Here is a 24,197-nt window from a genome sequence, read left to right as displayed (position 1 = left end):
AATTCCTGAAGGTAGTCCTCTTCCTTAGAATCAAGCCCACTCCCATATTGTGCTCCTCAGGAAATGTCTTGAATTTTTGGGTTATGAGCCTACTTTGTCGATTGAAGTGTGGGTGAATGATCAGTTGTATGCAGACCAAGACATGTCACAACCATTTAGGGTTCCATTATCTGGTTCAAATGCCTGTGTCAACGTAAGGCATCGGCTGGAAGCAGATCAGGTGCGCAACAGGAAGCCATACCTATGGTTCCGCCCCCGACCCCCATAGAAAAGAAAAGGAAGTATATTCCTATTGATTCAACCAATCCTTTCAATTATATGGTTGAGTTATCCTTCCCCTCATCTACTGCAACTTATTCTGACATGGGGCCTCACCTTGGGGAGTTAAGGAAGATGTTGTGGCCTGAGGATATGAGTAGGATGGATGCAATTAGGTTGGAGGGATCGAAAAACTCGACTATCTCCCACTCATTTCAGGTATGATTAATTTTCATACTTCTGTTTAAATCTTCTAGTATGGTTGTTAGTCTTGGCTGACTTGCTAACTTTCTTTGGTTTTTTCGTTCGTTTGTATGACAGGGTCTTCAAGGGCTGATGTATGCCAAGGACGGGCTAAAAGAGATACAGAAGTCTTTGAAGAATGTGACAGATGAACGCAATGAATTTCTGCACCAAATTGGAGGTATCCCATGATGAAGTTAAAAACCTTCAAGAACAATTGCAAACTCAACTCAACACTAACACAGGTGATGTTGACCGCCTGAATTCTACCTTAGTCGACCTTGAGGGAGCTAAGGCGAAAGTCTCCATGTTGGAGGATTTTTTGGAGGTCACATCTCTAGAAACTGAGATCTAGCTCTGCAAGAATATGTCCATGGAGTATCGCGATGGGAAGTCTGATGAGTGGAACATCTCTAAGTTCATCTCAGAGTATGAGGAGTATGAGAAGATGAAGATTGTTGAGGCATCTCAAGCTGACGGATTGGCTGCCTCCCTTGGACATCTGTCTATGGATTATTTCTTTGTGGATGAGTGATTTCTGATTATGATTATGTTGTAGGAATATTTTTTTAGATGACTGTATGAACTTCTTTATTAGTCGTTGTTGACGCGATTTTTTGCCAGTAGTAGATTTAGAAATCCAATAAGAGTACTAGTGTTTATTTGCAAACCATAATGCACTTATATGAAGCATTTCTTACACAGACAGTTTTACATGGTTCAGTGGTTAAAATCCACCTAGTCCACGAGACAATATTATTGCTCTCTCATAATTTCTGCAGAGCTTCGGTATTACAAAAAAGGCAGTCCCTTTTCCTATCCATTCTCCTTGATATTTATAGTGGAATTTCCTGGACAGGTTTGGGTAACCGTGTGCATAAATATGGCAAACATTTAATACAGATAATTCTCATTTGCATAGGGATATGATTGCCTAACAGAATATACTCCTGTTATCTCGGACAATAAATGTGCAATACAGCCTGGGCATTAATGAGAGTATAGAGTGCCTCTGAGTCTCTCGAGATCCTTCAGTATGCTTCATGTAACGCCTTGGATAACCAAGACTGTTACACTGTGTGTTTATAATTGTACAAGACTTGCTAATCACGTCGTTTAGTTGAAAATGTGACCCTACAGTCATAATCGAGCTAGGGTTAAAAGATTTTGGTCATAAACGGATAACTTTTCATTTAAATAAACATTTAGTACATGGGATCCCAAAAACAGGGTTAAAGGAAAAATTTAAAAACATTTAAAAAGTTAAATACAAGAAAACGCCACTCTAATTGAAAAATACACATTTTAGGTTTTCCTGTCCCTGTACTATCCCTCGGTCGTGGCGGACGAGCAGCTGACTATGTACATACCGCCTCCAGAGCTCTCCAACTCATGATTGGTCAACTTTACCCTTGCCTTTACCTGCACCACGTAGCACCCCTGAGCCAAGGCCCAGCAAGAAAACAATATAGCATAGCATAAACAATACAGATAATCAAATGATCCATAAGGCAGTTGTGGATACCAAAAATCCACACTAAAAGAAAAAATACATGATCCCGTATTGAAATGAGTAAGAGTCTGCGAAAAGAATTGACCCAACAAGCAACACAAGCTAAGTTATAGAGTTCGGGCTAGCCTAGAGCCTAAGGCCTAAATGCTCATATGAGGATGGGCCACATTGCGCAAAATAACCTCTATAGAAGCCAAAAGAAAACGTAACACACTCCCGAGGTAGTCCCAAGAGACCACAGATCAAATGATGGAATCTTCGATCCTCATGATAGTGGCTACATCCTAGACATGCCCATCTCGCACATATGCACCATGCTGCACCACGCCTCGCGAGGCCACCCACGCACCTATGGGCCTCGCCCAAGCACCATCTAGCGCAGATGCTCTAGCAGCCTCGCCCAGCCAGCGTCTCGCGCAGGTGCTCTAGCAGCCTCGCCTAGGCAGCATCTCGCGTAGATGCTCCAGCAGCCTTGCCCAGCCAGCGTCTCATGCAGATGCTCCAGCAGCCTCGCCCAGGCAGCGTCTCGCGCAGATGTTCCAACAGCCTCGCCCAGGCAGCGTCTCGTGCAGGTGATCAACGTCTCGCGCGGGTGCACCAATAGGCCTCGTGCCTCACGCAGCCACGACACCTACCTCGCCCAGGTGCCATCTCATGCAAGTGCACTAGTGGCGTCGCCCATGAGCCTCGCGCCAAGTGAGGTGCACCTCGCCTCATCCATATGCCACGCACCACCATGGTCTCCTGGCTCCCATGGCCTCGTACAACCATGGTCCCACGGCCCCCTAAGGTGCCTCGTACCACCATGGTCTCGCGGCTCCCATGGCCCCGCACCACCATGGTCTTGCGGCTCCCATGGCCTCGCACCACCATGGTCCTGTGGCCCCCAAGGTGCCTCCCACCACCATGGTCTCACGCCTCGCGTACTTGTATGGGGTCTAAGACCTCTAGAAGGAGCATACGAGGAGCAATAGGAGAGACCCAAGAACTATTTGGCATCAAGCTAATAGTGGTGTAGATGACTGAGTATATCGTTCATGTTGACATGCAAGCTTTCCTACACTTAGTAGAACGTGGGATAGCTTTGAGCAGATACATGCCTTGGAGATGCGAGAATAACCATCAGGTACAAAGCACCCTTACGTGTACAGGTGCAGGACGTACGACCATGAGAAGGACAGAAGTGTGACCCTGACATATGTATAACACAAGTAGTGGAGGAACGGATTTGTACAGAGAGTGGAAGCACTGCATGCATGCCTCTGACTATGTACCAGGCTGACACCATGACCTTCTGCTCCACCATGACCTGTGCCACTACCCTGACTATGTACCTATGCACAATCTTGTCCCCTGGGACCATAATGTATGAGGAGCCATTAGAACTCCAATATAAATAGATCATCACCCCTCCAGAAAAGGGGTTGGAAAACTCATTGTACACTCAGGCTATTAAGCAATATGCAAAGGCTCACTCCATTGTGGATTTGTGTTTACTTTTCCTTAAGTTTATTCTAAGTTCTTATCTAAATATCTCCACACATATCTTTGAGTTTTCTGATCTAACTTCGTTGACGAGATTTCACCGTCAACAGTTTGGCACCGTCTGTGGTATGAACAAGCATCAAGCCAACGTTCTTTCATCACTTCCAACAAAGAAAGATTCTAAGACGTTCAAAACTCCTATGACAAATACAAGATGATGAGGTTTGTCGGGACGGAGTAGAGTAGAGGGCTTCCAAGGGAGACCCCCCTCCACCTAAGCATGGAGGTAGACTGGAGGAACCTATTCCCCCAAGGGAGGAGAAGGAAGCATCGTCCCCGGGTGGCTCCCATGGCCTCGCACCATCATGGTCCCGCGGCCCCCAAGGTACTTCGCACCACCATGGTCTCGCGCCTCGCGTACTCGTATGGGGTCTAAGACCCCTAGAAGGAGTGTACGAGGATCAATAGGAGAGACCCAAGAACTATTTGGTATCAAGCCAATAGTGGTGTAGATGACTGAGTATATCGTTCATGTTAACACGCAAGCTTTCCAACACTTAGTAGAACGTGGGATAGCTTTGAGCAGATACATGCCTTAGAGATGCGAGAATAACCATCAGGTACAAAGCACCCTTAAGTGTATGGGTGCAGGACGTACGACCATGAGGAGGACAGAAGCGTGACCCTGACATCTGTATAACACAAGTAGTGGAGGTATGGATTTGTACAGAGAGTGGAAGCACTACATGCATGCCTCTGACTATGTACCAGGCCGACACCATGAACTTCTGCTCCACCACGAAATATGCCACTACCTTGACAATGTACCTATGTACAAGCTTGTCCCCTAGGACCACAATGTATGAGGAGCCATTAGAGCTCCAATATAAATAGATCATCACCCCTCCAGAAAAGGGGTTGGAAAACTCATTGTACACTTAGGCTATTAATACAAAGGCTCACTCCATTGTGGATATGTGTTTACTTTTCCTTAAGTTTATTCTATGTTCTTATCTAAATATCTCCACACATATCTTTGAGTTTTCTGATCTAACTTCGTTGACGAGATTTCACTGTCAACAGCAGTTAACCAGGCATTCGACATGTTATGACAGACACATAATCAATGATGGAAATCAACGAATCCCAAGCCATTCATCCCAGTATTCAACAAACTATAAACATCAGATTAACAACAGTAAGCATATCATAATCATCATATAATACTCATGGTACCCTCTAATTAACCCACTGACTCTGCCTCGCTTAGGCCAAGCTCAGTGATTATTTAGCTGACCTCAGCTCTTAGTGGCCGAGTCGCGTCCTGTGCGCAAAATTAATCCCGACACTCTTATGCCATTTATTTCATGCTCACATGGCATATCATAATCATACAATATCTGTATTCTGTTAGGAAAAATTGTTTGCCTCAATGGAAATTGATAATAATATTACAACTCTATGCAATAATATTACAAATAAATATAGATTGATTAAATAAGGTTATAACTCTATAACTGAAAATTACAAATAAACAAAGAAAAGGAAGAAGATGATGATGAAGAAGAGAATAGTGAGAATAAAACTCTAAGCAAAAGATTACAAGTAAAATAAAGTGTTTGGACCAAAAGAAAAGATTACAACTCTTAAACAAAATATACAAGTAAATAGAACAAGAGAATAAGAAGAAAAACAATAGAATAAAAAGAAGAACCGAAACACAAGTAAACTCTCACTTACACCACCTAAGTGAAGAGTGTTGGGGATCACCAACTTGAACAAGGTTTAAAACCTTTGTCCAAAAGCTTATTTCCCCCTAACTCAAGCACTAAGGGATCTCTCTCAGATATTGGGAAAGCTTTATGGAATTATCAAGCCTCAAGGTGTTTCTAGCCAAGTGCTCTATTGGATAGAAAATGTTGTTTCTTTCAAGTGAGCTATAGGCTCCTATTTATAGAGTTTAGAGACACCCTTTGAATTTAAAATTCCACCAACCCCCATGGCTGTTACCAATGTTTAATTGGATTAATATAGAATTAAAAATGAGATTTGGGAGTTATTTGGTTTTTTTGAGCCGTTCAACAAAGATTGAAAAAACTGAAAAATTGGTCAGTTTTGGCCTGTGGCTGCGGCCAGAGACATTAGTGGCCACGGCCACTGGTCTCTGTCCCACAGGCCGTGGCCACCAACATTCAGTGGCCGCAGCCACCGACCAATTTCAGCACTTAAAAATGTGCTGTTTTTCCAAACGGTTCCAAACCCTCCCAATGATTTTGTAACTCCCAAAACAGATTATTGGGGTTAAAATCATATCTCTAACAGCCATATCACATATGGCTTTATGAAATTCATCTCAATATTGTGTAACAACAATTTTACACAATAATGGGTAATATTTAGAAGTTACGAATTTGTAACACCAAATATGTTACATTATTTGGATATATCTCATATATCTAAATATTGTAACTCTCTATTATATGTTACAATATGTGACACACTTTGTCACATTTATTTAATCTAAAACATTATAATATAATATAATATAATATTACATTATATTATAAAATAATATAACATTCCCCCACTAGATTAAATAGTTATCTATTGTAACACTTATTTAATCAATCATTATATTTTGAAATATAACATATCCCCCACTTGATTAAATAAGAACTCTTTCTTATAGGAGTCATTGCATTAGTGCATAAAGCAAAGTGTTTTTCAACTTAAACTTTACTATAGTGTAATTATCACAAAATTTGTCAAAAATTTGGTTGCACTAGGCATTGAACCATCTTTTCACGATAACAAATCGGTGATAACACACACACCTTTGCGATGTTCACTTGAGACATCTATGTCTCGCTTTGAACCGTTAATGGCCATGTGCACTTTCCATTCATGGACGTTCTTGATAATACTCCCAATTCTCATGAGAGGCGGCACCACCCCCATGTCCATATAGGTAGAATTCTTACAGTATTTTGTTACCAAAAATACTTGTCTTTACAAGACTGAATTCTATTAAAAAACCTTTCGGTTTTAACCCTCCACTTGGTAACACACAAGTACTCAATATCTCAGATGGGACTTGTTTTGAGTACAACTAATATTCACTTGATTAACTTGTTATTACCTATTGAACCTAACACTAGTTGAATAACTAGTGTTAAGATAGGTTACCATCAATCGTGAATCTCTTTAGGGAGTTTAAGTCTCATCCCTCGAGATGATGCAGCCACTAAATCCCTTGTTAGTGGCTTAGTGAAAGGATCCGCCAGATTTTCACTTGTTCTCACATAGGATATTGAGATGACTCCTCTTTGAATCAATTCTCTTACATATCCATGTCTTAGACTAATATGTCTAGACTTCCCATTATACACTCCGTTGTATGCTCTAGCCAATGTCGCTTGGCTATCACAATGTATCGATATAGTAGATACATTAACTTTGATTAGGGGAATCTCTATCAACAGATCCCTTAACCATTCGGCCTCTTTGTCGGTAGCAGCTAGAGCTATGAACTCTGCTTCCATAGTGGAATGAGATATACAGGTTTATTTCTTGGAACCCCAAGAAATTGTACCTCCACCAAGTGTAAATACCCAACCAGTTGTGGACAAGTTGTCCCCAAGATTGGATATCCAACTTGCATCTGTATATCCTTCTAATATCGAAGGAAATTTGGAGTAGTGAAGGCTTAGTCCTTTGGTTTTCTTGAGATAACCTAGGACTCTTCCAATTTCCTTCCAGTGATCCACACTTGGATTACTTGTAAACCTACTAAGTTTACTTACTGCAAATGCTATATCAAGTCTAGTACACTGGGCAGCGTACATTAGACTCCCTATAGCACTAGGTTAAAACCCTCGAGCTCTACCAATTCTTGAAACAATTCTAAGGCTAAAATCCCCAGGCGGGTCGCGACTTGGCTTAGTGGGTCACAACTTTCCCCAAGTCAGAGAGCAAGCACCCCAGCCAAAAGGGGAGGCGGGCCGCGACTTGGCCTGGTGAGTCACGGCGCGCCCCCTTCGAACCTAGAAATTCTGGGTTTTTCCTCCTCTTTCTCCCAAGCCAAGAACACCAACACTAACCCAAATTTTTTCCTTTCAACTCCCCTCAAATAAACACTAAACCAGCCACAATTCAAGACTAAATTACACATTTTAAACACCAAAATCCTCATCAATATCCTTCAATTACTATCTCAATTCAACTAGAATTCATCACTCAAAATCATACTCAAAACTCAGAATTGAACCTACTCTAAGCTTCAAAATACTCAGCTCTATGTAATTAAACTAAATTCATCAACAAATATATACCCAGAAATCTAGCAAAATTCGAGGATGAACTAAAGCTCTTACCTAAATTCTAGTTGACTTCTCCTCTGTTTTCCATTTCCAATTCCCAGCTTGAATTTCCCTATAGTTTCATTTCCAAGACTCCAACTTCTTCAACAATTCAAGCCTTGCTTAAGCAGCCTTTAGGTCCTTAGCTTCAAGATTCAACAAGGGAAGAGTGAGAGAGAGGAGTACGTGAGAGAGAAGGGGCAGGGAGGTACTACTTCATTCTGTTTTAATTCTAAGTAAATTTGAATACATCCCTTTATAGAAAAGACCAATTTGCCCTCCCACATAACACTTAATCCATTAATTAATCTAAGGGTATTATGGTCATTGCTCCCAATTCCCGCTAATTCCTCAAGTGTTCCTAACATTTACCAATTAATCTTGTCTTCTAATTAACTTCTAATCATTTATCCAATATCTAATAATCCCCAATATATTTTCTGAATTCCCGAAAATAACCCCAAGCTCCCCCCAAGCCGGGTATAAATCCCCGCCGTGACTATTTTGCCAATCCACTCACTAGGACCATCTCAAGCCATATACTGCAAATATATCCACATAATAATGTGGTCTCCACAATTTATCACGTATAATCGCATTTATGCCCTCAACAGGCCAAAATTACAAATATGCCCTTATAAGCTAAACAAGGCCCACATGCATATTTAATACTCATAAACATGCATTTCACATATCCACATAACCATATAATCATGCATTTAATCATTAAATCACACATAAACCAATTATGCCCTCCCAGCACACTAATCAAGGCTCTTAAGCCTTATTAGTAATTTTGGGTCGTTACACATCATGACCTGGTTTACACGAGCTAAACATATTCAGTGCGCCCTAAAAGGGATCCGGCTGCTATGTGTCTCTAACTGGACCGTCATCGTAAGAGGCGACCTGCCAATTTCCTGAATGTCATGCTGTCAAGTCCTAACTCGAGCTGCTCACATCATCATTAGCTAGATGTTATACTCGTCATCTTTTTCCATATATTCATCTGCCAACTGTACCCCTATTCGAGTGATTAAACTCGTGTTAATTTTTAGGGTACAACATTTTGCCCCCAAGCTCCTACTCGTGCTTGACGTCATCACTTTCTAACTCACACAGTAAAGGCTTTTAGGCTTCTGTTATGTAAAATCGTGCCTATCTACTACTCGAGTGTTGAACACGTGGCTATTTGTAATTGGTGTCTATTCGAGTTTCGAGAACTATGAAAACTGTCCTGTCAACTTTTTGTCGTCGCACGGATCATTTAATCTTGGCCTTTGTATCTCAAGCTAGCCCAATCGGATGGTTCGAATTAATTCCCAAAGTTTACGTATAAATAGGAAGATCAGTCCTAAACCTTACCACCTTTGCATCAAAAATCCCCTTTTTTCTCTCAAACCTTTTCCATAAACCTTCATCGCCCTTCAGTTTCTCAGAAGCTTTAAGCTCTTGCCTATGGATGCATTAATCACTTTCATCGAACAAACATATAAACTGTAAGTATTTCCTCATCTGACTTGAATCTTTCACTTCTTTATTTTCCAATGAGATTTTTACTTCAAATTTTTTTTTGTTCAATATCGTTTTGTGTTCTGGCCGTGTTTGAGTTTAAATAGGGTTCGGTTTAGGCTAAAAGAACGATCTTATACTTGTTTAGAAATAAGGTATTCGAAAACTCGGCAAATTTTTCTGGGTTTTGTAAAAGATATGTCATTGATGAATAGATTAGGATATCTATTTGGATGTAGAAGTTGAGAGGTTTTTAGGTTTGGCCCTAGGTAGCTTAAGGGTCACGATTCCTTAAGCGGTTTTGCATTAACTACTTTCAAAAGAAAAGTAGTGGGTCTAACGAGTCTGACACACGAATCCCAAAGTATTAGGGAATTTCCTAAATTCATAGCATGTGGCCTAGGACTATGTGTGGAACCACGCGTTGATAATAGGACATATCTTAGCTCGTGTAAATTTTGATTCACCATAGCTAGTAATTCTCTTAGGTCGCCGCTAATAGGCCGCTTTGTCATCAGGCGAGCTAAATCATGGCCCCACCAAAGAAAAACGTCATGAGTTCCTCTACTCAGAACAAGAATAAAGACAAGCAGATCGCGTCCGAATCTCCAATTCCTCGCTTCGACCCAGTAGTGGAGAGGGAACTTTTTGTCAACCCTAATGCTTTTTTCGAGGCTCCCGAATAATGTCATAGGGGAAAGTGAAAAAAATACTGCTAAGCCATGGGATCGAGATGGGAATTGATGGCGTACTCACCCGACCTTCGTTGGAAGGAGAGGCTTGGAGTGATGAGCACCTGAATTCAGGTGCTTTTCTCCCATTAGATCAGTACTTCGTAGATTTTTTGAACTACGTCAAACTGGCTCCGTTCCCGACCCCCCCCCCCCCTCGGAACTATCGACTTTTGGCACGAGTGGGAGGTCCCCACCCCGACAGATATTATGTACTTCTTCTGCCTCAAGGCCAGTCCTGATCAGAAAGGGTGATGTGATGACTTTTACTACCTCACTCGCTTCCCCAACTCGACATCAATCATTGACCTCCCCAACCACCCAAATGACTATAAAGACCAGTTCTTTATGTCAAATGGGCTCAAGAATTGTGATCGTAGATACTTCAACCGCCCTCATAAGTCTCCTAACTTTATGAATTTTGTACGCGAACTCTCTTATCATTTTCATTTTTTTTTTGTTTAATCCTTCTAACTGAGTTCGTTCCTTGTGCATGTATATTCAAGAGGACAGAGCGGCCTGAGACCCTTGGGGGACAATATAAGACTCTATCTCATCTTCCTTTGAAGGAGAAGGACTTTCGTCAGGTAGTGAATGATGCTACCATGGTGGCCTGCAACCTTATCAACAAAGGCCAAATGCTAGCTATTAGAACCCGAGGTCCACCTCCCATTCTTCCCAAGCTTCCCCATCCTCAAGAAGTCTTGCCTGCCATTGAAGACATTGAGGGGGAATAAGACGTGGCACTGCTGGTGTGTAAAAGGAGAGCTCCTAAAGATAATCAAGGTCCTGATCTAGAGTGAGCTCTGTTCGGCACCTCCGGCCTTGGTAACCCATATAGAGAACTAGATTGGGTTGCTGCCAATTTAGGCTAATTTGCTTCAACCCCCATCATCTTGTTATTCGACATCCTACTGACCTAGACCTTAACACAACACTCCTCCAACGTGTGGATCATCTGGTGATACACTATGATCATAGCTACCCCAAATGCACCATTGTGGTTGACAAGACCCTCCACTTTAGGTCCTCCATTTTTTAGGAATATAGGAAAAATTGTAGGACATGGCCTTCCTTACGTCAAGGTGTATTCTTCCCCGGATTTAGGCAATATGTAGATGAGTCCATCTTGGAACAAGAGCCTGGACCCCTTAGGACCCAGGTTGTAATAATTCTAGACTCTCCCCCACCTCCAGTAGTCTAGGAGTTAGAGGTTATACCCAGTCCATAACCCCGAGATGATCATAGTAGATTCCTCCCCTAGCTCGGAGGGTAAGGTTCTTGCTCTTGTTCTTGTCTTTGCATTACTTTGACCAATTATCCCTTGTATCTGAATCTTTTGCTTGTCCTTTTTTAGGTGAAGAGATGGACTTGCCAGATGCCTCAGGTTTAAGGGGTGCCTTTAAGGCTGGTGGGGTCGAAGCTGGGCCCGTGGTGAAGATGCCTAAATTACCAAACAAACATGCCTCCAAGACTAGAACTTCCACTGAGTCTCCAGTCAAAGAAAAAGGTGCAACCTCCACTCGGGAACAGGAACAGCAGACTTAGCCCCCAGCTATGGTGACGACAGTCACAGTTCTCGAGGCTCCCCCTCCTCTCCCTTGACATGTACCTTCTTTGGTTCCTCAAGTGATCCAAGGCAAAGCTCCCTCCGTTCAAATCCCGGTAAAGCCACTCGAGCTAGCAAGGATCCCCGAAGATTTTTGGGGGACTGTATACGAAATGGTGAGCCATGCATATAGAGCCAATGTCAAGGATCAAAGGGCCATGGAGGAGCGTACTCCTGAAGATTTCTTGAGTCCGCTATGGGCATGAATCTCATTGTGAGCCCCTTTCATTCTCCTAGCATTTCTTTTTCTTTTATTCTCTTTTTTTACCAACCTTAATTTTCCTTTTCGTTTTGCAGTCTGTCCTGGCTCAACTCCGCGGAATTGCTTGCATTTGAGCTAGGAGTGATGAGCTCCAAGGCATCGTGATCGCTGCCCAAGAAAGCAAGTGGTCCGCCAAAGCCACCCTAGTTTCCTCCTAGGAGAGTGAGTGGTCTGCAAAGGCTGCCCTGACTGCTTCCCAGGAAGGCGAATCGATTGCTGAGAATTAGGTCATGGAAGTGAGCTGTCAACTGAACCAGTTGCAGGTTGAGAATGAGGGCCTCAAGATGGAGCTTGCAGAGTCGTCTAACTCAATGGAGGAGATGCTTTACTAGTGTTGGGCTTTCAACCAGGACGAGAACTTCACTTTCATGCAGCAAGGGTTTTGGGAACCTTATCTTGCAAAATTCAAGATTTTATTCTCACAGGAACTCTCTGAGACCGTGAGGCTTCTGATGCTGCTAAAGGGGATGGCGAGGAAGTGACATCCTCTGAGCGAGTCGACGGAGCTCAATGATATTTTTTATTTTATATTTTGTAACTAATTCTCTAAGGATTAAAACAATCGCCTTCGGTCTTAGATCGAGGTTTTTCCTTTCCTCAAGATAACAATATGCTTTTGAATACATATTTAATTTGTGATCTATTCATGTTCCCCGTAGTCTATTGTTTTCTCATGTTTGTGAATTCTTGGATTCTTGTACACTCGAAATCGTAAGGGTTGTCTTTAGATCGGGAAAGATTTTTGATGGCTTGACTAACTAATTTTAGTCAATATCTTAGTTGTATATAAGATTTTCCCCGCCTAATTGCGTTATGCCTATTAGGAATCAGGCCTCAAACCTGGTCGTATCCAGAGGTTTTATTAGGCTTAATAGCATTGTACCTATCAGGAATCAGGCATCGAACCTGGTTATATCCAGGGGTTTTGTTTTAGAAATTTCTCAATCTTTGCCGTGTTCGAAATTTGAAAATCTAAGCTTTAAAAAGCCGTTGAATAATAAATTTTTCCAAACTCTAAGTTTCAGATTTCATTCGAATACGCTAAACTCTTTTAAAAGCTCTCTTCGGTTATGTGCCCCCCAAGCAACCAGAACTTATAAATGTTCTAGGTTGCTTTTACAAAGTGAGCTCGCAATAACAAAATGATAAAATTGATTACGTAATAATCCAATTGTTATTAAAATGAAATTCCTTTTATAGATAAGCCTTACATAAACAGTAATTCTAAAAGCATTAAAGGAAACAAAGTTATTGATAGCACTTTTTGAGGTGTAGGGCATTCCAGGTCTGTGGAACTATTTCTCCACTTAATTGGGCTAGCTTGAAAGTCCCTTCGCGCAGGATCTCCATGATCTGGTATGGTGCTTCCCAGTTCGACCCTAACACATCGTCCTTGGCATCTTTACTTGCCAAAAAGCCCTCCGGAGAACCAAATCACCTAATATGACTCTGCGTCATTTTACCTTCGAATTGAAATAACGAGTGATTTTATGTTGATAATGGGCAAGTTGTAATTGTGATGCTTCTCATTTTTCCTCGATTAGATTTAGGGATGCATTGAGTAGCTCATGGTTCTAATCTTGAGTAAAGGTCTTCTGTCTGTGGGTCATCACCAATGCCTCAATCGGGAGCATAGCTTTGCTTCCAAAGGTCGGAGAGAAAGGGGTATGGCCTGTGGAGGTTCGATGTGAGATTATATAGGCCCAGAGTACTTACGGGAGCTACTCGGACCATAGTCCCTTGGCTTCATCTAATCTCTTCTTTAAGCTCGCCTTTAGGGTCTTGTTTATGGCCTCGACCTGCCCATTAGCCTGTGGGTATGCTACCGACTAAAAGCTCTTGGTTATACCGTATTTTTCACAAAAGTTTGTGAAGAGATCACTATTGAATTGAGCTCCGTTGTCAGAAATCATCTTTTTGGGAGCTCAAATCGCATATGATATTTTTTACTACAAAATCTAGGACTCTCTTCGAGGTGATGGTTGCCAGAGGTTCGGCCTCCACCCACTTCGTGAAGTAATCGATGGCGACAACAGCATATCGAACTCTTTTCCTGTTGGCAAAGAACCAATCAAGTCAATTCCCCATATTGCAAACAGCCAAGGGGATGAGATCATGGTTAGCTCGATGGGAGTTGCTTGAGCAACTATGGTGAAGCATTGTCATTTGTCACATTTATGCACATACGAGATCGAGTCCTTTGTCAGCATGGGCCAAAAATAGCCCTATCTCAATAATTTCAAAGCCAGGTTTTGCTCCCTAGCATGGCCTCCGCAGAAGTCTTCATGTATTTCTTGCATGATAGTTTGTGCTTCCTCTTAAAGAACACACCATGGGAGAGGTAGCAAATGCCCTCGTTGATATAGAATACCTTCAACCATAACATATCGCGAAGCATGATACAGTTGCTTTCTTGCACCCTTCTGATCGTCATGTAACTTTTTGGTTGTGAGATAATTCACTATGGGGGTCATCCAGGTCAGTTTTATGTCAATCATTTCGACCTCAACCATTTCTGCTATTATGCTCAGGCTTTCCAAGAATTCCACAGGAACTACATTCAGTGTATTTGCCTCTTTGGTGGTAGCAAGTCGAGCCAAAGCATCAGCATTAGAATTCTGCTCGCGTGGTACTTGTTCAATAGAATTAAACTCGAATTCAGACAACTCACCTTTAACCTTGGTTGTAACGCTCTGGATAACCAAGACCGTTAAAATGTGTGTTTAAAATAGTGCAAGACTTGCTAATCAAGTCATATAAATAAAATTGTGAATCTAAAGTCATAAACAGATTAGGAATAAAAGGTTTAGGCCATAAACAGGTTATTTTCATTAAAATGAATAGTTAGTACATGGGATCCCAAAACAGGGTTTAAAGGACATATTTACAAAATTTCCAGACGTAATAGATAACCAACGCCACTCTAATGGCAAAATATACGTTTTAGGTTTCCGTCCCTGCACAAACCCTCGACCGTGGCGACCGAGCAGGTGATAATTTACACCTCGTCCCCAGAGCTATCCAACCCATTACCCATCAAACTCTTCCCCTTTTACCTGCACCATGTAGCACTTGTAAGCCAAGGCCCATCAATAAAACTCTAATGCATAGCTTAATCAAAAATAGTAGTCAGATAACTCACAAATCATTAATCAAATACTTAATAGACTGCATCATACACATAGTCAATGATATCAGTCAAAAAACAAATAAATAACAATCCAGACAATGAGCATGCCACAATCATCAGATTAACATCAATAAACATTTCACACAATATCTAGGGTTGGCGCCCTTAGGCCGCACCCTCTGTTTGTCATCGTCTCGCTTAGGCCGAGCCCAATGCTCAACCCACTGACTCTGGCTCGCTTAGGCCAAGCTCAGTGATTATTTGATTAACCTCAGCTACCAGTGGTCGAGCCGCGTCCTGTGCAAAAATATTGATTCCAGCACTCTTAGGTCATTTATTACATGTCCCCATGGCATAATACTATATCATGACATCACATATAAATATAGGGTACTCTTAGTCCCAACATAATCACATAACCGGGTGTAGTTTCTTACCTTTGATTTCAAGCGGAGAAGATAAACTGATTCCGAGTACGGTCCTTAGCTTTGAGCCTTGGCAATAAACCTAGTCACAACCGTAAAGTAGAACCATCATTAAATATTAATTCCATAACCCAACTTCGGGACCAATCTCAAGCCCTCAAGAAGGCCAACTACACCAAACAGGGTGGTGGAATCGACCCCCGAGCCTTCAAGCGAAAAACCCTAAGAAAATACCCAAAACCCACTAAGGGAGACAAGGTAGTGCTACAACAGCATCAGAGGGGCGCTAAAACACTACAAATAGAGACCAAAAGCCTCCCAGAAATGCAAGCTAGCGCTCTAAGCCTAGCGCTACAACGCTAGCACCAAAACTGACAAAATCTGGGTTTTCTTCCTTCGAATTCTCCCGAGCCAAAACTCCACAAACCCACTCCAAACCTCAACTAAATTCAAAATTGAACCTACAATTCCTTATAGCTCAACCAAACAACCCAAAAACATAAAAAAACCTAGTTTAAAACATCATCAAACACAGAAATAACAATTAAGCTCAAAAGCTGAAGAACATTATCTGAAAACAAGAAATCCAGAAAATGAAAGTAAAAAATTGTTACCTATGATTACTGAATCCGACCCTAGGTTGCCTTCACTGATTCCCCCAGCTTAATTCCTCCAATTCCCAAGTTTAAATTCTTAAACTCCCATCCCAAAACCAAAGTCAAAAACCATACTCAACAAAGCCTAGAAAAACTCAGATTAAACTTTAAACTTTACCTTAATTGAGCAACCAATTCCAGTTGAATTCTTTAGCTACTCCAGGGATCAAAGTTCCAAAACCTAGCTCGGGCTTTCATTTGAGTTCTTAGATTCAAATTCCTTAAGGCAGAGTGAAAGAAAGCAAATTGTGAGGGAGAGAGAGAAAGAGGTAAATAAGTGTTCTGTTTTTTCCTTTCTTTTTCTTTCCTTTCCAGCTTCTACCCATTTCTACAAATTCCACTAGAGTCTATATGAGTAGAATATCACTTATCTCCTTATAAACATCAAAAGACCCTTTTGCCCTCCCAATTAAATCCAAGTCTTTTAATCACTCTAAGGGCATTTTGGTCATTTACTCCCAATTCTCGCTAATTCCTCAAGTGTCCCTAACATTTACCACTTAAATCCCATCATCCAATTAATCACCAATTATTTCCCCCAATGTCTAAAAATCTCCAATATGTTATCCAAATTCCCATAAATACCCCCAGGCTCCCCCGAGCCGGGTATAAATCTCCGCTATGACTATTTTGCCAAACCGATCACTAAGACCATCTTGAGCCATATGCTGCAAATATATCCACATAATAATGTGGGCTCAAAAATTTATCACATATAATTACATTTATGCCCTCAACGGGCCAAAATTACAAACATGCCCTCATGAACAAAACAGGGCCCACATGCATATTTAATACTCATAAACATGCATCTAACCATATCCATATACTCATCTAATCATGCATTTAACCATTTATTCATATAAATATCAATTATGCGCTCCCGACACACAAATCAAGGCCCTTAAGCCTTAATAACAATTTTGGGTCGTTACAAGTATCCCCTCCTTATAACAATTTCGTCCTCGAAATTTATTTGAATACCCATCAGGCAACAAATCTCACACCCCTTACCATAAATCCAGAGTCCAATTCTTTACCTTTAATCCTTCAATAATACTCTTACTAGAGTGACAGTCTTGTTTCATAAGATCTTATCTTATAACTGTAATCTCATTAACCTTTCCTCGGCCAAAAACTCTGCTGAAACCCCAGAGTCTACTTATCTCATTAGCGATTGTTTTCCGTCTTGTTATTAACACCAACAAAACCCATAAACCACCACCCACACCAGGGTAAGGAAAACTTGTAGGCCCTTGGCCTAATCCTTGGTACGATCTCCGAACTCTTGTTAAACCCGGAATCAAACTCCCTTTTTTTTTTCTTCCCTAAACTATCATACTCTTTCTTGTCTTCAACGCTTGGAAAATTACAAGTCTCTCGTTCTGGAATTTCGTGTTCTGATACCTGATTATTGCGAACCCTTATGTCCTTGTAGAGGGGCAGATACTTCTGCCTTAATAATTCTAATAACTTCATTGGCTTCCCCCGAACCAATACTAAACCATATTACTCATTGTCTTTTATTGTCTTCTTAGAACCAGCATTTCAAGCTTTCTATCTTACCATATCTTATGTTGTGTTACCTTATCCATAATCCAGCATTCTTTACTAGTGACTAATTCAACAAAGATTTATATGTTCCTTAATATTTAAAGCATTTGCGCCTTCAATGCATAATCCCTTAGAATAATAATTAAGTCTTCAAATTGATATACAATTTGTAATCAATCAATAATTCCAAGTTCCAATCTTATTCCCTTCATTCTCTAATATCTTTCCAAAACTTGGAAAACTAAAGGGTCTTAACCTAGCACTATCAATTACCATGCTATGTCACCCGCTCACACGAACCAAAGTGTGTTAACTCAATCTGCTGAGTTACAACCTTCTATACACAATCATCCTACAACCCACCACTATACCATTATATCTTCCAATATCCGAATGTTAGATCTTATCACCCATTTCAACTTCCTTGTTACCATATGTCTTTGAAGGTAATACGATGCTCATTCAGGATCTCCCTCTCAACACCAGATTCTATCAGAATACCCATCCGATCTTCATCTCTTAGTCCATACTACTATGGTAGGTTTCTTGACCATCCTCATAAGATCTTCTTTCTGAATTTCATTGTCCATAAATACATTTATCTATCCACAATCTATCACCAGTGCCATATCAATCCCAATTTTTACCATATCTAACCTTGTTGTAGTTTGTGGCGTCTTATCCAACCGACACAGACCATCCCAAGTAAGAGATCAGATTCTGAACTAATTCTCCTCTTGTACAGTCAAGTATTTCTAAATGAATTACCCAGTAAGTCTCACTGGATTCTGGTCTCAGGGTTATTCCTCTGCAAATGACCAAGCGCCCAAATCTCTTACGCTATACCTTCACCGTCAACTGAATATTCTCTGTATACCAACCATGTTTCCATTCTTTCACCTACCGTGAGGCTCAAACCATCATCCCTTCAGTCTATATCTGGGCGCATCTCAGACTTGATGCACCACTTATAGTTTCATGTTCTTAAAACAAAGTCAAGGTTCATCACAGTAACCCTCTGTAACAATCCATTACACACAGACATCCATACCACGAGGTGTTAACCAATCCTTATTCCGTCTTCCAAAAATCTAATACAAAGTTGTCCATTCAGTCTACCCTTAGGTTCTTTTGTCATTCTAATCTCTAATATAGTTATTCCCCGAAGATACTTGTGTAGTGGAAGACATATTCACTAATCTCGTTGTGCTTCTTATCCTTCAGACATTCTTCAATAATCTCTATGTGGCTTCGGACAGAATCTCTTCATACCTAATCCTTTCTCTTCCTGTGGTATGCCCTTGAATACCCTTGGCCAGGTTGAAACTGACATCTACTGGAGCCTGACCTATTACCCTACTTCTTTAGTCTTAGTATCATCAGTGTAATAGTCGTTCGCATTCTACTTCTAACTGGAAAATAGTTCAATGCATCCTTGACAAACCTAGATGTGACTTATTCATATCCTTCCTGTACTCTTTGCTTGTTGAACTTACCTGTGTTTTTGAAGCTTATGTCGGTTAAGAATCTCTACTAGCAATCCATCACACCCCACTTGGTACACGTGATAATTCCTGAAATGTCTCTTTCCTTGATCCTCAGCTGGTAATAACCAGATCGAACATCAATTCCTAAAGACATTGTTCTGTCTTGTAACCGGGCATTTAAACTCTTCATCCTTAACAGACGATGACAATGAATTCCATGGTACGACGCTCTGTCTAATCCATCCCTAAGCCAGATACTTCTTTAACTGAACCAGTAATTCTTTCTACTAAACTAATACCATTCTTCATACTGTCCCCGATAGAGAGTCTGTCCATAGCCAACTCCTGAAGCGTACTCAAAAACTCCTTACATACTCATATGAATCCCTATTGATCACTTCAGTTTCCATTCAGTCCAACTTATATACTTCAGGTGATGTCCCTCGCAATCCTTGGTTGTCTCTTAACAAATTAGCTCTCACCCAGGTTCATAACAAGGCTCTCGTATGACAAGCTCAATCACTTCCACCATGAATCTCTTACTACCTGTATTATAATTCCTCTTTAAGGAGTTTCTAGTTCATCCCCAACAAGCACTAATATCTCAAGCCCCTCGTATAACAACCTTGAGGCATGTACTTCATATCTGAATCTTTCTTGGGAGATACGCAACATCAAACTCTTCCAACTCGTTATACACCAAGAGTGAGAGCTAAAAAATCAACTGGTCACCTCCGAGGAGCTAGCCTCGGGCTTCGAATGTAACAAGACATTCCAGTCTCCCATTCTCTAATCCTGGGCAATCCCTAATCAACCCTAACATACTGAACCATTCATATAGATAATGTGTCCTTATCTGGAATCTTTCCAGATGGCGTCTTCTGCTTCTAGTTCATACTGAATATCTTTGCTAAGCCTCATTCCTGCCATGATGGCTATCCTGTAAACTATACCCCTTCCTGTCAAAACCAGGAGACAGAGAACTGTCAGGGGCTCTTCTGTTCTGATTACTGAGTTTCAGCCCTAACCAAATTCCACCAATGGAAATACTGTCATCCATAGTTCTTGCCCTTCGATACTCACGCTCCATACCTCATTCCTTTTTCCTCGAATACCATGGTCCTCCCTGCTGCCCAAGCACAGATGAAAATCTCATGCACCGGAGTGGCCTTGATGCTCTGGGTCATCCTAGAGTTTAATCCTTAAATGAGTCATCATATCCAGATGCATCCGCTTATATCAGTCTCTCAAGTGAATCGACCAACCCACTAGTTCATTGACATACATTGTCGTTGCCTTAACATTCTCAACCAAGTTCATAAACTTATTAGTCTCCGTAGCTCAGACTACGTCTTTATAATCCCCTTTATTGAATCACTGCTTGAATTCCTCTCAACCTTTTTATTACACCATCTTGGGTCAGGGTACTACTTTCGAGAATTCCTCTGCCACAACCACTTAGTGAAACCACTCTATCATGACCTATCACCTTCATGTAATCAAGGATGGGATTAGCTATGCTCACCCTCTAGTCAATTCCTAGGCAGATCCAAACCTCCCTCCAAACCAGGGGATAACGCCTCTGATGCCTTCCATATAGTACTCATATCTTTCTATACCTTTAAGTCAACCAGCACTGGTGCTCCTGCTGTTACACTATATAAAGCAGCTCTTTCCCCATAAGAACCTGTTGTTTCATCCATCTAGTCTCCTTTACCAGGCCTCATAGCTTACTCACATACCATCGAACATCTGCTGCGACTTTCAAGGGCAGATGGAGGGTTCCAATCCCTATCTATCATCTGCAACCCCTACTATAACATTACCAGGTCCACTTAACCATTCTGAGCATAAACAATCTGAATTCATCCGCAATAACCGGCTAAACCCCTCAGTCCTGATGTTCATATCCAGCACCATCCCACGGGCAGGTCCAAACAACCACAATAATCATGCACACATATAAAATAATAAACACCAGTCTACCATACTATGCATTAAGTCATCAAATTTTATTGTTACCAGGTACATTCACACTTACCATGCTTTCCATATACCACCTAATAGATATAACATATAAATTCAATTTAAACAATTCACCACATGCAATCAGTATACAAGCCATTATCCAAATATTCATCCACATGCAATAGCAATGCTGATCAGCACGCCCCAATATTACCACATAGCAGTCAAGGGCCAGGCCCTATCAGAATCTCATGCTCCCTATTACTCATACAAATTAATGCATACATACTCCATTCAAGCACTTAAGCATATAATCTCATGTATTTAGTTATGAAACCCTGAGTCGAGCTTGTCTTTAGCGGCAAGTGTACATGTCCAGCCAGTCTTAAGGAACCCTTAAACTTAGGATGCTCTAATACCAAGTTGTAACGCCCTGGATAACCAAGACCATTACACTATGTGTTTAAAATAGTGCAAGACTTGCTAATCAAGTCATTTAAATAAAATTGTGAATCTAAAGTCATAAACAGATTAGGAATAAAAGGTGTTGGTCATAAACAAGTTATTTTCATTAAAATGAATATTTAGTACATAGGATCCCAAAACAGGGTTTAAAGGATATATTTACAAAATTTCCAAACGTTATAGATAACCAACGCCACTCTAATGGAAAAATATACATTTTAGGTTTTCGTCCCTGCACAAACCCTCGACCATGGAGACCAAGCAGCTGACAATGTACACCTCACCCCCAGAGCTCTCCAACCCATGGTTGACCCGTCAAACTCTTGCCCTTTTACCTGCACCACGTAGCACCCGTGAGCCGAGGCCCAGCAAGAAAACTCTAATGCATAGCTTAATAAAAAAATAGTAGTCAGAAAACTCACAAATCATTAATCAAATACTTAATAGACTGCATCATACACATAGTCAATGCTATCAGTCAACAAACCAATAAATAACCATACAAACAATGAGCATGCCACAATCATCAGATTAACATCAATAAACATTTCACACAATATCTAGGGTCGACGCCCTTAGGCCGCACCCTCTGTTTAAGTCACTACCATCGACTCCCTTAGGCCGAGCCCAGTGTTCAACCCACTAACTCTGGCTCGCTTAGGCCAAGCTTAGTGATTATTTGATTAACCTCAGCTACTAGCAGCCAAGCCGCGTCCTATGCGCAAATATTGATTCTGGCACTCTTAGGTCATTTATCACATGTCCCCATGGCATAATACCATATCATGACATCACATATAAATATAGGGAACTCTTAATCCTAACATAATCACATAACTGGGTACAGTTTCTTACCTTTGATTTCAAGCAGAGAAGATAAACTAATTCCGAGTACGGTCCTTAGCTTTGAGCCTTGGCAATAAACCTAGTCACAATTGCAAAGTAGAACCATCATTAAATATTAATTCCATAACCCAACTTCAGGACCAATCCCAAGCCCTCGGGAAGCCTAACTACACAAAAGGGGGTGGTGGAATCGACCCCCGAGCCTTCAAGCAAAAAACACTAAGAAAATACCCAAAGCCCACTTCTGGGGATAGGGTAGCGCTACAACACCATCAGAGGGGCGCTATAGCACTACAAGCAGAGACCAAAAGCCATGGTGTCTTGGGACCGAACTAGGAAGGACCGTATCAGATCGTGGGGATTCTGCATGAAGGAACCTTCAAGATATCTCGGTTGAATGGGGAGATAGTCCCATGGACCTGGAACGCCATGCATTTAAAAAAGTATTATCAGTAGTACCATCATCCTTGTAAGGCTTAAGTATAAAAGCCATTTGATTAAATAATAGAGGGATTTTTAAATAATTTTTCTCATTAAGGTTGTATTAGCTCGCGTATTTAGTGTTTGTAAAAGCAACCTAAAGAGTTTCTACATTCTGGTTACATGGGGGGCATATAGCCCAAGATGGGTCAGAGTAAGATCGCTAGATAAGTTTAATCATTTAAAACCCTGGATACAACCAGGTCTGAAACTTAGAAGCTTGGAAAATTGATTATTTGAAGACTTTTTTTTAAGAGCTCGAGTTATCAATAAACCTAGCACGAACTAAGTTTAATCATTTAAAACCCTGGATACAACCAGCTCCAAAACTTAGAAGCTTGGAAAATTGATTATTCGATGACTTTTTTTTAAGAGCTCGAGTTATCAATAAACCTAGCATGAACTAAGTTTAATCATTTAAAACCCTGGATATGACCACGTAAAAAACTTAACAGCTTGGAAAATTGATTATTCGATGCCTTTTTCAAGAGCTCGAGTTATCAATAAACCTAGCTAGGTTTAAATTACTTGGAAGTTTGGGAAAATTGTTTAATATTAAGGGCTTTTTAAAGCTTGAGTCATCAAATAACCTAACATGAACCAAGTTAAATTATTAAAAACCCTAGATATAACCGGGTTCAAGGCCTGATTCTTAACAGGTATGATACAAATCAACCCACAAAACTCGGATATAACCGAGCTCAAAATATCTATCCCGATCTATAAACGATTCCTAAAATCTTGAATGTACAAGTCTAAGGAGTTAAACATAAGAGATAATAAAGGAAAGATAAATAGATAAAAAGTTAGATATATAAATTGAGAATAAAATTATCCTAAGGATTATAACCTCGAACTGAGCCCAAAGGTCATTGTTTACAAACAAATATATAAAGGGGGGGGAGGGGGGGGGGGGGGGGGGGGATCACTAAGCTCCTCCAGGTTGCTCGGAGGATGTAACCTCCTCGCCATCCTACTCGCCTGTCGCAGCAGCCTCCCCCGTTTCTGACGGTTCTTGCAAAAACCAGGCCTTGAATTTTTGAAGGTACGGATCCAACAGCTCAGGAGCCGTGAAGGAAAATTTCCCATCCTGGTTAAAGGCCCAGCAATGGTACAACATATCCTCCATGTACGACAATGAGGCCGCCTTCTCTTCTTTGACTGCAGCCTCGGCCTCGAGCAGTTTTTCTTTGGCTTCATTAATCTCGGTCTAGA

This window comes from Humulus lupulus, chromosome 1 (assembly GCF_963169125.1).
Source record: "Humulus lupulus chromosome 1, drHumLupu1.1, whole genome shotgun sequence".
Lineage (NCBI taxonomy): Eukaryota > Viridiplantae > Streptophyta > Magnoliopsida > Rosales > Cannabaceae > Humulus > Humulus lupulus.
Note: the sequence above shows the minus strand (reverse complement) of the source record.